This window comes from Miniopterus natalensis, chromosome 1, assembly GCF_054644295.1.
Source record: "Miniopterus natalensis isolate mMinNat1 chromosome 1, mMinNat1.hap1, whole genome shotgun sequence".
Classification (NCBI taxonomy): Eukaryota; Metazoa; Chordata; class Mammalia; order Chiroptera; family Miniopteridae; genus Miniopterus; species Miniopterus natalensis.
In genome coordinates this window covers 178,783,738-178,801,519 of record NC_142081.1, presented here as the reverse complement: position 1 = coordinate 178,801,519, position 17,782 = coordinate 178,783,738, and the positions used below count along the sequence as shown (strand labels likewise).

Here is a 17,782-nt window from a genome sequence, read left to right as displayed (position 1 = left end):
AGATGTAACTATCTTGGAGAGTGCAGGGCAGGTATTTAATTGAGGGAGAATAGAAGAGAGCTAACCCCTTATCTTCCTAAATAAGAATTCAAGGTTTAACATCTACAACTGAGAAAAAGTTCAAGAAATATCCATATAAACATATTAATTAGCCATATGGAAGTAAATATCAGAAGAAGAGCTAAATGAATTCAAAACAGTTGCCTCTGAGAGGTGGAAAATTATGCAAATAAGCAAGCATGAAGCTGTAAGCTATATATATGTATTATTGCAAATAAAAAATAAATTTTTAAAAGGGTAGAAATTGATTAACAAAATACATAAACCATCTAACCATATAAGATAAGCTGATGATGTGAAATTTCGTTTTATACTATAAATAAGGAAACAGATCAACCTTAATCTGCTCCTCCTAGTTCATCAAGTTGTTAAAGTTCGATTTAATGCGTTTTATCTTGAAGTAGAAAGGAACATACTATGAGGTCAAATATGCCTAAATCGTCAAGTCACCCCTCTGGCTTTAGCTAACACACGGTGAGGGGAGGCCTGGACGCCAGCGCACAGGAAAGCTTAGCCGCCTTTGTCATCACGGTTTCATGAACTGCGGCTTCAGGAGGGTAACCATGCTGGCCATTCCCCTCTACCAGAGCCCCTGCTGCAGCTTCTTATAGTGCAGACTTATCCTTACAGAGGAGGGGAGGGGGGAGAGCACAGCACCCGAACCCCCGCCCTGTATCTGGGGGATTCCTCATCACGCGAGTCCCGACCAAAGCCACACCTTTAGACACAGAGGTAAAAGGCTGGATACTCACCTTCCCGGAGCTCCCTGAGCTAAGGCATGGGCACAGGACTTAGCCTTGACCAACCCGAATCTAGAGCTGCAGGCGCAAAGAGGCAGGGGCGGGAGGAAATCATCAAGGCTGAGAGCAATGGCAACTTCCAGGGCCCAGAGGCAGCAAAGGCTACGGTGACAGAGCTGGTAGCAAGCGCCTGGTAGCTTAACAGCGTGGTCACTGTGGCCCAGCATGGTCCAGTGTTCAGTGATCAGGTCCACTGTATACAGAACTCATCATATCAAAGGACCTTGGTTATGAAGCCGACTGTTTAGTCTCTATTTGCCCTGCCTTTTTTCCAACTTCCAGCAGTTAATATTTTCTCAGTAAGCTACTTCTCTGTTTAAATCATTCAGCCAAATCTCCACTGCTTCTAAGAACTCTGGCTGATATAGTGCCCCAGGATACACAAGTAGAGATAGGTGACTGTCTACAGACATGAAGAATGAAATGTCTGTGTTCCTTAAGATACAAAAGCAGAACCAAGAACATTTCTCCACAGGGAAACATGGGGGAAGGCCAGGCTTTTAGGTCCAAAGAAAACAATGCTGCAGGAATGCTATGGGTTAAAAGAAGTTTCAATAGACTCATCTATTCTTTGAATTGGTTTCTTCCATTAGGAAACACATTCCAAGTTCAAAGCCTCTAACTGACGTTACAATAAGCCATGGGAATGTAATCAGTTCGTGAACTGGGAGTTGCCACTATTTACATCTGGCAAAAAGACTACGCTCACGATTTTGATTGTTGTGAGTGGGCAGAAGAGCAGTGGGTGAGGAAGAACAATTCTCTTTGTCTTTCTACTTAAAACAAAGCTTTCTGAGACATGAAGCCATTTGGAAACCAGTGGTCAAGAACTGCACATGAATATGAAAATGCACACCAAGGCATCCAAAGATTTATATCCAACTGTAGCAACATCAATATTGCTGAAAAGCTGCATCCATCAGCTCAGCACACAGCAGCATATTTAGTTCCAAGTCTGAGAAGGCTGAGCCCCAGGCAATTTATCTGCACACGTCTCAGGCTAACCACACAAATTTTGCAGACGAGGCTGAAAGTTAAGATAGATAGCTTAGAACAAACTGTTGATGTGACCAGAAGGGCTTCATAAAAGAGTCAAATGCAGCAATAGCATCAATAGAAACATGGATGCAAAGAAAGCAAGCCTCTCTCTGTGGTGCCCACTGTTTCTGGAAACTGAGGAAGTCTTTCAGGACAGACTACCGCTACAGTTAAAGGCATGACAAAGTACAAGTACAGTTTTTGTTAGTTGCACAGAACAGGACTATGCACACCCCGTGGAGAGGCTTACAAAATAAATGCAGAGCCTGATGCCTGTGTATGATTTCCCGGCCTGTGGTGTTATTTCATAAAGACCTGCCAAGAGATCAGTCCCCTAGTCATAGAATTTGGGTAATTATTAATCACCTTGGCCAAAAATTAATTTCATCTCAGTTGGTGATGTAAATGCTACTTCAAATTCTATCAAACTGCCAAACCATCTTTACCATGTATTCTGTGCAGTCAGTTCCCATGAAATATCTAATGGCCGCTAAAACAAGAGTTTCATCCCACACTTGTCCAAGTGAATTACACTGTGTTTACACAGTGTTTTGAAAAGCTGAGATAAATTTATCTCAGTCAACCCCAGATTCTGCACTCCCCTTTCATTTGGGGATCACAATGGACAGTGAATCCGAACAGCAATAGGTGTGTAGATCAAAGTCAATACACGATATAATCACCACAGCTCTGTAGGGAACAACATACAATTCTGAAAAAGGAAAGAGGACGGGGTGGGGAAGAGAGTCCCAAGAAATCAGTCTCAAAAGCTGTTTCCAAGACTACTTTTTTTAAAAAAAAATCCTCACCTGAGGATATGTTTTCATTGAATTTTTAGAGAGAGAAGAGAGAGAGAGAAGCATCAATGTGAGAGAAGCAAGAAACATCGATCCACTCACTGCCTCCATACTCGTCCTGATCGAGGATCAAACCTACACCCACAACCTGGGCGTGTGCCCTGACTGGAAATCAAACCTGCAACCAACGGAGCTAGCCAGCCAGGGCTCCAAGACTATCTTTTTAAGAAATTTAAAAGTGTCAGCTCCGGCCAGGGCCGCTCAGTTGGTCAGGTGCTGTCCCGTGCACCAGGAGGTGGCCAGCTCGATTCTCAGTCAGGACACATGCCTGGGTTGCAGGCCCGATCCCCGGGAGGGGGCGTGCAGGAGGCAGCCAACTGATGCGCTCTCACATCGAAGTTTCTCTCTCTCTTTCCCTTCCTCTCTCTAAAAATCAGTAAACTATTCTAAAAAAAAAGAAAAAAAGGGGGGGTAAGTTTCTTATGCACAAGTACAAAAGAGGCAAATTCATAGCTAACTAATGAATTTCAAAATGGTAGAACCCTCAATAGCTACTTCCAAAAAAGACTCATTGTACCCAAAGTCTGAATTAGTACTTAGGTATATAGAAATAGTTCTTTGTTTTCCCCCCCCTCTGCAATGGCTTAAGGGAGCAGCTAGAAATTCACACAGAGGGGTTTTATTTTGTTCTGTGTAAGTTCTGTTTCCAGTCATCAGAAGTAGCAGATTTTTTTATTTCACTATAACAATCTCTATTGGATTACAAAATTTCTCAAACACCTTCATAATCTACACAAATATGACAAAATATAATTAAAATGTCATTGATTTCAGCAATATCACACAATGTAAGCTGATAGTCAATGAAGTTTTACGGAAAGTATAAAATGGTGAAATATTGTCTCTTATTTGAAAAAGCGGTAACTGAGAGCGAGTCAAATGAAATATCAATGCTTTAACACTTACTACAAACACAGCAGTTTCTAGTAGGTGTGGAGCAGGAATGAAGCATGTGACACAGTTACTGGCAACAGGGAGCTTAGCATGTTGGAGAAACACGATACATGGAACTCTGGACAAGTACTGGATCACAGGCCTCTTGGAAGGTTCAGAGGAAGGAAAAGAGCTTGGATAGGAACAGGGGCCATTTTCTGTCAGATGATTAAACCTATCATGTGACATGAATATGTCCACACCTCTTATTGTTAGAGGCTACCAATCAACAATGCTGAGTGAGTAATAGTCCAGTGTATATATGTATCACAGTTTCTTCATCCATTCAGCTGTTGACGGACACTTTGGTTGCTTCCATGTCTTAGCAGTTATAAAAATAATGCTTCAATGAACATGAAAGTGCAGATATCTCTTCTAGATAATGGTTTCATTTCCTTTGAATATATACCCACAGGAGAACTGCTGGATCATGTAGTAGTACACTACTATTTTTAATTTTTTTAAGAACCTGCATACTGTTTTCCAATTTACATTTCCACCAACAGTGCACAAGAGGTCCCTTTTCTCCACATCCTCACCAACACAATTTTACCTCTTGTCTTCTTAATGACAGGCGATCTAACAGGTCTGAGGTGATCACAAAACAATTTCTTAAAGGCTCTTAACTATAATATATGCCCAATATAGTTACACCAACTCACCCCTGCCCTAGGAAAGAAACCTCCCAGGAGCAAGTATATGGAAGTTCTTGTACTGATACTGAACTTTTTGATAGTCGTGGTTATGGCTGTCCCATCCCTGTGGAAGGGGTTGGCAGGGGAGGGGAACCTTTTTCTGCCAAGGGCCATTTGGATATTTATGACATCATTCGAGGGCCATACAAAATTATCAGCTTAAAAATTAGCCTGTTATATTTGGTCAAACATTTCACTGAATTTATTGAACCAGTGGTTGCCTTGGCAGGGCCTGATAAAATTATTTGGGGACGTACCCCACCCCTCGGTTAGGCTCTGCCCTGTGAGAGGTGGGGTTCCCAATGTTAATTATCCTGGGAAGAGGCAGAGCCTGAGATAAGAAATGAGAACTAGCAAGGAAAGACTTGGCAGAGGAAAAGGGAAATCCTCCTTCTCCCAGGGCTTCCATCTCTTTGATGCTTAGGCTCTATGTCTAGATGTGCTGACAGTCCCTTCTGGGTTGGGCATTGGGGGGTCTAGGCCTGAATATCTAGTAACCAATTTTATGAGACTCATGGTTTTGTTAAAAGTCAACTCAAGTTTTATCTGCTGTAGGGAACTAAGGACATGTTTCCAGATTACTGATGGAGTAGAAAATGGGAAAGCAGAGCTCCCAAAGCACCATCACACTGCTGGCAGCAATGATTAGCAAGGTCCCCAAAGAAAAGTGGAAACTTTGAGAAAGGAATCCAGGCATGAAGCCTAGGCTCACTCCATCATACGAAGGTGGTGTCCTTTCCTGATCATCTCAGAGGAGAAAGCATTAGTTTACAACTAGGAAACACAGTGGGTTTCCTTACAAATCATCACAGGTCAAGCACAGATTTGTTGATACTGACAATGCAGATTGATATTCAGTGAGTGAGAACCATGATGACCATCCAGAATGTTTACAGCCAGAAACTGGTTGTTACCTATTTTGAATCTCATCCTTCCAACAATAATGCATGTCTCTCTATCCTCAGTAACTGCTAATGATTCCTAAGACTGGGAAAACACTAAACTTTGTATTACATGCTTAGTGTTTATTCCAGATTCAGGAATGAATAAACATTAGATCAATAAACTCTAAGCAACAGATATTATTACTCCCATTTTATAGGCTAGAAAGCTAAGGCTCAGGGAAAGAACTTAACCCACAGATAGCCGGTGGCAAAGTCCAAATTTAATTCCAAAACAAATGGAATTTTAGGACTGTATAGAAACAGTCCCTCTACTCTAGAAATCTACCCTCCTATGAAAGATAACACTGCAGGGAACAAGAAACAATGGGGCTGGAAGATAAATGCATCACTATCTCATAAAATATTAATATGGAAAGATTGGTCATAAGCATGATTTTAATCCTATATACTGCAATTACTGTCAAGCATTACCTGAATACCTAAAGCTTTTACATATATCTCTATGACAAAACACTAGTTTGTTTCTTTAAATTCACGTATATAAACCAATTTAACCCTATTTATTAAGAGAAAAATCCCAACATACATTCTATTAATACCCTTGAATTCCCCATGTGAATGGCTCATTTGATTTAAATATTTCAACAAAAGACACAATTTAACAGAAGATTTTAGGGCAGGGGCTTGGTGGGGGAAATCTGAATATAACCATTTTCCATCCAGCCATTTCTTTAAATCTCTGACAAATCCTCTGTTATAAAAAATTCTTTTACTTTCTACCTAGAGAACAAATGAAAATGCATCTGAATTCAATTACCATTGCTGTGGAAACACTGAAACTCTACAACAAACCTAGTGATGATGCCAAGATTTTCTCAAAGAATGCCAGATTCCCTCAACGCTACCCATCATTGTGATAACCTTCAAATGCCCTTTCTCATATGGCTATGCCAACCATTAGTTGTAATTAAAGTTCATTTTGTTGAAATCAACTTATTTCACTCTACATCTGAGTCTTTTCACCTACCACTCATTTTCTCTTCTTTCTAGTTATTATAAGAAATCAGACACTAGCCTAATATGTAATTTTACTGGTACTACATTCCCATTAAGTTAATTCCTTGAAGTAGTATGAATGCCAAAAAGGTTTTCTTTAAAGACAAAGAATGCCACCAATTCCCTTCTTAGTAGGGTGGCCATTTAATTTATTGTCCAAATCAGGATACATGACATTGAAAGGGAACATTATGAAAAATAATAACAGAAAACAGGCATAGTCAGGATTGTCCCAGCAAACCGACATGTCTGGTCACCTTACCGAATATTGTACTTAAATGCCAAAAAATCTCAAAAAATGAAGTAAAGACGATGGCTGGAAAGAGGGTATACAGGGTTCACATGTGAGCAGGAAGGAAGAAGAATCTAATTAGATCAAAGGGAGGCTGCAGTCTCTCAGGCACCCGAACTCAATGACATGTCCAGCTTCCCTAAACACAGCTCCTCCCCGCCTGGCCTATTAAAACAGTTTGCACATGTGAGTTAAGTCCACAATAGGTCCTGTGTTCTCCTTGCTTATTTATTGGTTTATTTTATTGCCAACCTCACACTCCTCCTTGATATTGCCTAGCTTATCCCCTCCCTGTGAGCTTCCTTTCCCTTATTTGATTTCCCATCACTGAGCCAATCAACCAGACGTACTGGCACTTGCTACATACCGGGCACCGTGCTAAGTACCTCCTATATGAAATGGGAATCCAAAGCTGAAACAGATACAGCCCTGTTATTGCCAGGTAATTTTCCAATTTGTGTTTGCAACACTTCATTTATAACTCAACAGAGTTTCACTCCATCTTCCATTTCTGCCTGTTCTAAGCAGCCCAAGCAAGGGACACAACTGCAGAGTATTCTAGTGAAGTCACCCCTCTGTTAGTTGTAGATAATTTAGCACATATACTGATGTAAAAGAATAATAAACTACCCCGGCCAGGCGTGGCCCAGCGGTTGAGCATCGACCTGGGATCCAGGCGATCAGGGTTTGGTTCCCGGTCAGGGCACATGCCCGGTTGTGGGCTTGATGGATGACTCTCTCGTCATTGATGTTTCTGTCTCTCTCTCCCTCTCCTTTCCTCTCTCTGAAATCAATAAAGGTATATTTAAAAAAATAAATAAACTAAACTTTTGTTAAGGTGTCAAAATTTCTACATCTTAAAAAATTTTATAAAATCTCTCCCAACCAAGACCCTGCAGCTTTGGGGAGAGCAAATGCTCTTTCTTCAACCCGTTTCCTCCTGGGAGCTGGTGAGGAACTGACCGTGCCCGGCCCACCACTGAATCTGCAGCACTTTGCGCAGTGTCTGGCTCAAAGTGAGCACTCAATAAATATCTGCTGAGTAAATGAACGAATGAAGGGTTCACAGTTAACCCCTTTTTTTCTTGATTCCAATCCCTCAAAATCTTTGCTCCAGTGATTATCCCCTCTTAAAAGGCAGCCCTACTGTAGTAACAGCTTTGGGGTCAGCCAAAAAAACCCCATATCTAATCCCTGGCCACTTAATAGCAATGTAACCAGGAGCAAGTTTTCTGATCAGTCTCTATGCCTTGTTTTTCTTATCTATAAAATAGAGAGAGCACTAGCTAGTTTGCAAGGTTTTTGTGGTATTTGCTAGATTTGAAAACAGTGTAAGGGGCCAAGCAGGAACCACATAAACATGAGTTGAATGAAAGAATAAATTGCTATTCTGTTCTGTGGCTCCAGATCCAAATGTAACCATCAAAATCTAATTTGCTGAAGCTGATCTTTATTCAAACAACAGATATGTACCAAAAGCTATTACACACAACTGGAGTCTGCTGCTGAACATCAAAGGAAGAGTTTAACATCTGCTTTCAAATGCAGGAAAGCAGCAATTAGTTTATAGGTAAAAGGGAAAGGTGTGCAATCCGATTTTATTTTCCCCACCAAAGTATCCTTGTATTACGAGATTACCAGCTTGCAGCAGACTGAAGCTTTTTTGCAGGGGTTACGTAGTGGGGGAAGATGACCCTGGAAATGGTTTTTAAATTCCACATTTATTGACAGCTCCTGCTTTTCACTGTGCAGAATACACAAGCCAAGTTTGCCCTTACTCTAAAGCGCAAAACTAAGCCGTCAACAACTGCAAGAACAACACTGGATCTGAGGAGTATCTTTATCCAACTTGCTTGCTCTTCTAATAATCCAAGATATAAAACCTCAAAAGGGCATAACCTCATGAGTCTGTGTGCAACTTCACATTTACGAAAGAAAATAAACTCTGTGACAGACAGGCAGATGTACGTTTTTGCTGCAGAGCAACGATCTGACCCCCATTCTGTTTTGTGTTCCCGTCAGGTCAAGCAGTGGCCCATGGCAATCAGAAGCTCCCGGTGCTCTATTTCAAGCGCCCCTGAACTCACCACCTACCCAGGCCATGGGAGCTGTTTAGGGGCCCTTCCCTTCCTCTTTTCCAGGAGCAGCAGCAGAGACAAGCTAGGAAACTTCCCCAGGGCCTGATTTCCTTTCTCACAGCTCACTAGTGCTGCTCTTCTGGAAGATGAAAGAAACCTGAGTTTCTCAAAGCCTAGAGGCAATGTTGATCTCGAAAGGCATTTTTCCGTTTTCTTAAAAGCCATCACTTCCTACTCTCCTCGGGCAAACGGAGCATGGAGCACAGCCTAACCTGCCTCCACAGAGTTCATGAAGTAGGTGTATTTGTGAGTCCACCTTCCCCACCAGCTCACCGGGGTCAGGAAGATACTGCATGAGCTTTGAAGTCAGATGGATGGAAATTGGATTCCTAACTCAAATATTTTCTAGCTGTGTGAATGTGGGCAAGTTTCTTTCCCCCTTAGCTTCAATAACCCCCAACCCCAGGAAACAGACCACTAAGTCCACCTCCAGACTCAAGCCTTAGGGTGCATGGTTATTTCTTTGTCTAGTCTCTATTATTTTTATAAGCAATTAAAAAGCAAGTAGAGCAGCTTATTGTGAAGTTTTGAAAAGGCGCAGGCCCTCTCTAGGCAAGCCCAATCCCAAGAGCACAGAGCTGGATGAGTAACGTGCTGGACAGTTTCCAGCCCCACCACCCATCGTTACACATACCCTTGCGCAGCGAACAGCGCGAACACCTCACAGGGCGGCCCCGAGTCTCCAGTTTTCCCTTCCTCAGTCTATACCGCAGACCGCGCCCATGTGATCTTTGTAAAATTCCCCTCTAGTTATGAAATTTCTCCTACTGTAAAATTCTTAGTGATACAGCGCTTAGAAACTCCAGATCCCTAACATGGCACACATGGGGCTTCCTCACTGTGGCACCAACCTGAGCCCACTCTGCTCCCCAGCCCGCCCCAAGCGCACCCGCTCTGAGCACGCCAGCCTCCACTCCTCCACGCCTTGGCACGTGTTTCCTGCAGCCTCTACTGTTCTCCCCCTTTGTTTTCTAACTCAGCCCTCAAGACTGGCTTCACTGCCAGATCTTCGGTGCAGCAAATGCCTTTCCTGACCCCTCAGCTGAAATGACTGCCCCCTCCTTGGCAGGCCCGGAGCATCTGTGAGTCCACCTTCCACACCTGCTCACTGGAGTCAGGAGGATACTGCATAAGCTTTGAAGTTACATGGAAATTGGAATCCTAACTCTAACATTTTCTAGCTGTGTGAATGTGGGCAAGCTCCTTTCTCCCTGAGCTTCAATAATCCCCAGAAATTACTGTGAAAGTCAAGAGATTTAATGCTATGGCTTCGTACCTGTTCAGACAGTGAAGCCATACTAAGGGCAGAATGCCATTAAATCTTGATATATTTTAAAAAGTTAAAAATAAATCAAGTAAATCTTGATATATTAAATCTTGATATATTAAATTATATCATGTAAACTAAGAACTACTCTACTAGGAGAAATTATGACTACATTATATGTATACAAGTTTCTAAATATATAAATATATGTATACACACACAAACACATGTTTTTAGTTTTTATTTATTTGTTTATTTTTTTAAATATATCTTTATTGATTTCAGAGAGAGGAAAGGAGAGGGAGAGAGAGAGATAGAAACATCAATGATGAGAGAGTCATTGATCGGCTGCAGCTCGCAACCCGGGCATGTGCCCTGACCGGGAATCGAACCCTGATCGCCTGGATCCTAGGTCGACGCTCAACCGCTGAGCCACGCCCAGCCGGGCAACACATGTTTTTAAAATCATCACTCTAAATTTATCGATTAAACGCTTGCTACTTTTTTAACTTTTTGTTCATTTGCTAATTTAACTTAACAAGTAGTAGCAGATACCAAAAGTTTAATAAAATATAATGGAAGAAAGAAACTTAAAGATTAGAAAATTCTATTCATAACTTACTTTGGAGGGGATGGGTCAATAAATACCATTACTCAATTTTAGTGGCCAAACACCTCATCTAAGAACATCCGGCCCACTACCTGCTACATGGTACATGCTGAATAAATGTTATTTGAGTTCTGAATTTGAAGTTCAAATTAAGTTCCTTGAAAGCAAGAGCATATCTCATTAATCTTTGAATAATGAGCTCTTAACACGGCGCCTGGCACACAGTAGTTGCTCAACAAATGTTGGCTTAATAAATAAACTTAAACTTAAGAAAGCATGCAAAGGTCTCTAAAACATTTTGCATCTCCAGTTAGTCTGAATTGCAATTTACTCCAATACATTATATTCCAAAGTCTATGAAATGTTCCTTCTGTACCCATCACCTTATCTGAGATACTGAGTTTCTTGCGAGGAAGAAACATGTAGGCAGAATCCTTCCTAAAGCACAGAAATATTATTGAAGACAGCTAAGCAGGAGGAACATGTCACCTGCACTCTTGTAACAGAAAAAAGGGACCAAAGAAGACACATGCTTTATACATAGTACCTGTCAGTCAGTGACACCTACAATTTTGAACCCATATTTAGTCCCACAAGCCTCCTATTCAGACGATGTCTGGTTACAGTAAACACTAGAGAGACTCAGAAGGGGAGTCCTAGTCTATTCTCTGTTTGCAGATGAAAAACCTACACCATATACTTCACCTGTTTATACTCCCTCTAACTGAAAGCCGGGGTAGCTTCAAATTAAACAAAAAGCTAAGATCCAGTAGTTTCACTTTCACTAAAATAATATTGTAGGTAAATATTTATTAGCATAGGGCCCTGGTTGGGTGGCTTAGTGGGTTGGAGCATCATCCTGTACACCAAAAGGTTGTGGGTTCGATCCCCGGTCAGGGTGAGTACGGGAGGCAACTGATTGATGATTCTCTCTCTCTCTCCTCCCACCTTCCTCGCTCTCTAAAATCAATAAAAACAAATCCTGGTGAGGATTTAAAAAGTTACGTATTACCATAGTAGTTCACTATTTGTTGTTAAATAGGGGGGGAAAAACCAGGATACCAAACCATTTGTAGCATATGTATGTATTACATATGATAATAGTTATTTAATTTTAGAATTAAATAAAAATATGTATGTATTAAATAAGATAATAAAATAGAAGCTGTTTTTTACTTCTTAATAATCCATGGCTAATCTTTCAAAAGTGCATCTATATTTTGTCAACGTTACCGACTCAAGTTTCCAGAAATCTACCTCAAAGAATTAAACACAATGTTTGAAAGAGGAAAGATTTTGAAAACATACTCGTGAATAAGAAAAAAATAAAAGTGGAGGACAGAAGGGAGTTAAGAAGAAGTGTGGAGGTTATCTGCGTTTCTGAATTTTCCCGAAAACCGTGAGCTTGCCTCCTCGGAGAGAAATCAGTCCCCAATACACGTTAAGCACCCCCGAGAGCCTACAAAACACTGTCAGCAGGTTCTCTCAGGGCGAGTAAATTCCGAGAGGCCTCCCCGCCCCTCCCTAATGTTGACTCCCACGTAACCGTTTCTTCAGGGCTGGATTTATGTGGAGCAACTTACGCTCTACCACCTTCTTCTTCCAGTTTTTAACTTAAAGGTGAATTATGAACATCCATTGGTGCAGATAAATATTCACCTATGACATCAGGTTTAGTGAGCAGAGATCTGTTTGCCACAGTCCCTCTGGTAACGCAGTGTCTGTCTTCAGCTTATTACCGTGATCAAAAGTCCTCTAGTTACCATGCCTCTACGAAATGGAAGGATGACTTTTACAACAATGTCACAAAGGGAATATTTTGGTCTAATGGAAGAAAAGTATTTCCCCAGAGACTATATTAAATTTTCAAGAGATGCTAAATTATTTGAAAGGCAGTTTAAGCAGCTTACTTTCTGAGGCTAAGTTATATTTCCAGTCTAAACACCACTGCAAATATCTGGATCCTGAAGCCCAGAGAATTAATCTTTTCTCCTTTTCATCCCATTTCTGTGAACAGATTGGTGACTTCCAGCATAATCCTCTTTCAAATATCCTTCCGAGATGGATTAACAACTACACCGCACAGGATTTCCTTTATTTGAAGGTTAATACATGAATACAAGACCACAAAATCTAACTAAATAAAAGTTGCTATCGTTTTTAAAAATCCCATTGCCAATAGTATTTCATTACTGCAATATTTCACTGTAACAAAGTAACTGTTTTTGGAGAAAATTTTCAAAGTCCTTCCCTTCAATGAACTTATATTAGCAGAGGCTTGACAGCACTCAGAAATTATATTCGTGGTGTGTGTGTGTACTCTATGTGTGTGTGTGCATAATATTTTTTCAGAACAAATATCTTATTAAAGTTCAAATAGGATTCACAATGAAAGATCCTTACCTTATTATTGTAATTATTACAAAATAATACACAATTATAAGTAAATTTATAGTAAACATAATAAAATCTGACCTTATTATTTAATGCTTCTATAGAGCTTCTAGAGCAAAGTTCTTTTATGCCTTGCTTTATTTTAGACATGTTTCAGCTACAGTAGCTCATCTGTACTATCAGAAATGTAGAAGAGCTATAAGACACAAGGTATATACACCTACTTTAGAAAACGATCTAGTAATTAAATGGATGAACAGTTCCTATTGCCAATCATATTGTTCCTGGAACATGCCAGAAAGGAGGGTGTGTGTGTGTGTGTGTGTGTGTGTGTTGCTTTGCTTGCACTCTTATGGTCCATTCATGCTCCCAAGCACTATCTACAACAAAGTACACTGACTGTATTATCTTCAAGGCCCATTTTACCTTTTCAAAAAGATCAGAGAATAAAACTGAACTTTACAGTCTCAAGTAATTTTTTCTAAAATATAGCAAAACCATTCATACACATATCTCAATTAGCGTGTCTTAAAGTACTTCAAAAAGGTATAAATAATAAAACTGGCAGGTGCATCAAATCTTCCATGACCAAGCTACATCCAGAACTTATTGAACAAGTGACTCTACATTTTGTTTTCCTTTCCAGACAAGAAAAGAACCAAATGGATTTCATTCTTATTCTAAAAATTCAGAACCGAAGAGCCTATATAAAAGTCTAAAACACCTGAAGCTCAAAAAACTGGACTCACTTTTCTGTCACACCACATTACATTCCCTTATCTTTAAAGTTTAATGCATCTAATGCACATCTAATAAAAGGCTTTATCACAACCTTGAGGTTTCAGTTTCTGAAACCCAAAAGAAATGGCACAATGCAGAGAGTCATCCAAATCTCTTTAGGTTTTCTTAAAAGGTTTCCTGAGTCCCTTTCCATGTTTCAACTCCATGAGACTACATAAAACTTACAAAGCCTGGAAAGAAAATAGAAAGGCTACAGGACGACTATTAACTGTCTGAGAAAAGTATAACAAAAAAAATGTTTTAAAGCAAGTTAGAAATTCACTTACTTTTCCCAGGTCTTTGGTACAAAGCTCAAAAGGCAAGTTCCCTTTTCCCACAAAGTCTTGTTAATTAATAGCAATCACTCAGCAAGGTCAGGCAGCCCAAATAGATCTAAAAATTGTGTAAAGGCAAAAAAGTTAAAATTCAAAGTCAGATTAGAAATTAACAATCAAAACGCCCCATTGCTATTCAGATTCCCTCTGCATAATTAAAATATAGATTTCACTGGAATATCTAAATGATGAGATCTGTTAGCTACTTTTCTTTCCCTTGCTAAATCTAGATGGTATTTTGATCTGTTGTCTTATTAAAGTTACTAAAGCAGAAATCAGCAAGGCTTCTTGGCAACCATTCATGGTAAAAATGTCCTTCTCTGGGAGTCATAAAAAGCAACTGAGGGAGGATCTGGACTTCTAATTATACTGTGACTTGGGAGGGAAGGTTTTCAGAAATCACACCTGCTCACCCCACCTTCCAAAGATGAGCTCATCTCACAAACACAGTTATAAACAGAAGTGAATACTAACAAAGAAAACCTGAACAATTTTAAATGCCCTTCAGATGTATTCCCTTAAGCACCCTTCACTGCAGCACGTGGAAATAAGAAAAGTCCTGTTAACTTCTTTCTAATAAAACAGAAAAATCCAAAAATGCTGCACAAAAATAACCTCACTTAAAATGTAAGCTCCTTCCCCAGCAATGCTGTGAATGAGAACATAGGTAATAACTCACTCACAAGATTACAAAGCTCGAGTTGGTAAAACAGATGCCACAGGTAAACCATAATCTCAAGTCTGCACTCTCCCATTCTGGGCCTTACCTTAGATGCAATTCTAGGAAGAGAAATGAACTCATCTATGAGCCGCAAAAGGTAGACAAATAGGCTAGTTAGAAGGAGGCAGGGAGAATTGCTACAATAGCAGTCACAACTGAAAAGCACAGAGAATCCCAGAAACATCACCAGGCATCGCTTATTATTACTGCCATTGTCACTGCCAACACTTCCACAGTGTTGACTCTCACGCCAGATTCTTCTGTTTTACATGTACTAACTCTATGTAGGATAGAGGCAAGCAGAATATCTCCTACACATCACCGTGTTCCACACAGGGTACTCAATTCTGCTAAACCTTGTGTTTGTTCCAAGACTGGTAGAGTAGGAAGCAATCTGAGTGTAACTCAAATTTCACATTTGTTTATGGGTGATTTCATTGCAAGCAATGCTAGGTAATAGCAGAAGATTGAATGCAGGTGGAACCCAGCTGCATAAGGATACACAGAATGCAAAAAACCCATGCCTCCAACATGCACCAGCAATCTCAGTTTCCACCAGTGCGTATGAGCCACACCCATCTGCATCGGGAGCCCCAACTTTCCTTCTGATTCCAGGTAACCCTCCTCAACCGCTACAGAACAATTCAGCAGCTACAACCCTTCCAAGCTCTCCGTCCACAAGAGGAGGTCAGGACTATGTCAAGGTAAAGTACCATATGTATTCCTTAACCACCTAATATATGTAAAATTGTGCTACAATTTTTATTCAGTTTCTATCTTATTTTTTTAATGTATCACTAGTAAACACTGATAAAGGATTTTGAGTGCTGTGTTCCTGACCCCATTTATCCCATAAGTGTTGTGGGTTCTACTGCAAGATTTTGCATAGCATGGTGGTTTTTAGAAATACATATATCACAATTTAGCAGAACTGACTGTACAATAACTAGTGTTTATACGGATGCTTGTGATTTAAGCCAGAAGGAGTTAAATTGTGATTTTTCCAATCTTTTCATTATGTTAAAGGGAACAGCAGCATATGTAATACAATTTTAGGAAGATTCTCATTCACAATGTTCACAATTACCAAGTATAGACCCTTAAGGATCACTTTCAGTTATGTGAAGAATTTATTTATGAAATGTTCCCTAATGGTGGTAGATAAATAAGGTATTACCACACCATTCTGTACAGACCAAGATGATTCTTATAGATTCTTGCATATAAGAGGGCTTAACCGTAATTGCTGGAAAGGGCAAACTGAACTGAATTACTTTCCATTCCTTTAAATGAATAAGTTGAAAAAAAGACTCTGAATTTATTCTGAAAAAAAGTATGATATACATAAAAATATGTACTAAGAAGTTTTCTATTATAAGTAATACCATTTCAAGCAATTTGAAAAATTTAAGTATCTAACAATGGATAAACAAATTTTTAAAATCTGTAAGGTATTTAATGAAATGGGAAAATGTTTTTAAGCAGTGATCGTGGGAATGCAGACTATAATGCAATATGTTCAATATGGTACCAATTTTGTTTAAAAGTATATCTAGAAAAAAAGACTAGAAGTAAAAAAAAAAGTCAACACATGAATAGCTGCTAACTAGAAATAATAGAATTAGCGTAGAATAATTTTTACTTTCTTTGCATCTCCCTGTGGTACCCAAATTTTCCATAATAATCACATCTACTTTTCTAATTAAAAATAACAATATGCTATATAAAAATAAGACTAAGGCATTTGGTGGGAAAATCTCTTTTTATCTTCACTTTAATTTCACATGCAAATCTAGACAACAGAATGAAGGCCGGCCCAGGAGCAAGGACACCAGAAGCTTTCTCCACAAGTATTAACAGATCCAGTCTTAGGACTGAACCCTTAAAAGTATTTTCTATCTCGCAGTTCAAGGGCAACCCAGTCCCAAAAGGGATGTTCAAAGTATATAAATCCATTAGAGTCCAAAATATAATTTACTTTTACTGGAAAAAACAGTCATGGACTTAGTAAAATCCAGATGAAAGATTTTTTTTTAAATTACATAATTGTACACAAGCTGTCTTAATGTCTGAAAGAAATTTTTTTCTGAATGAAGAAATTGTGTTCTGGATAAAGCTCCTTTCAAACAAGATCAAGATGAAAGGAATATAAGGAGCAATGGATTTGGCCATAGGGATGAAGGCTCACTTGGGCAGTTTTAAATAGAAAGTAAGAAAAGAGAGACTGATCTCTATGACCTCCAAAAGAAGTCAGTTATATTAAAATGTTCCCAACGACGAAATTTGACTTTGAAAATAATCCATTTGCCAAAAATGGTGACTCCTTAGTCATGGGTGCACTTAGTTAAATCCCATTCGCTGACATCACATAAGAACTGAATGGTGAGAGTACTCAAGAATCAAGGGACAATTTGGGACAATTTGGCCCCCACACACACCTGAGTTCACTCACCTATGCTTGCTAGCAATACATTTAAATGACGTGACTCTTTCCATTTTCAGTTTAACCTTCCTCGTGTACATCCAGTAACTATTTTGTGTAGAGCAGTTGCTTTACTAGGACTCCCCATTCTCAAAAATGTACTAAGGATCAAAAGTCAGTGTGTGTGTGTGTGTGTGTGTGTGTGTGTGTGTGTGGTTTTGTTTCATAAAATTACAAAGCATCTGAAACACATTCAATGTATACATCTGAATAATAACCATATTCCTGCTGCACAAAGCATAGATGTAGTATAGTCTTTGCTTTTTTGTTTTGTTTTTTTATTTCCAAAAATGCTGACTTCATTAAAAAACAAACAAAAACAAAGCCCTTCTGTTACAAATCTGCTTTTGTATTTTTAAGCATTCTCATAGGTTCCCCAGTAAATGGAAACAAAAGCTACTGGCATCGTGTTTTGTTTT

The 17,782-nt window shown here is 39.5% G+C and overlaps 1 protein-coding gene across 6 annotated transcripts in view; it reads right to left on the bottom strand.

Moving 5' to 3' along the window:
* APBB2 (amyloid beta precursor protein binding family B member 2) overlaps positions 1-17,782 on the bottom strand; it is a 301,532-nt gene that overhangs the window by 199,902 nt on the left and 83,848 nt on the right. For 5 of the 6 annotated variants that reach the window (XM_087827688.1, XM_087827708.1, XM_087827703.1 and 2 more), the window contains one exon: positions 14,113-14,218. The exons of the other annotated variant lie outside the window; for it this stretch is intronic. The gene's annotated coding sequence lies outside the window, so the exon portion shown is untranslated. The remainder of the gene's footprint in view (positions 1-14,112; positions 14,219-17,782) is intronic. 6 annotated transcript variants of the gene reach the window in all.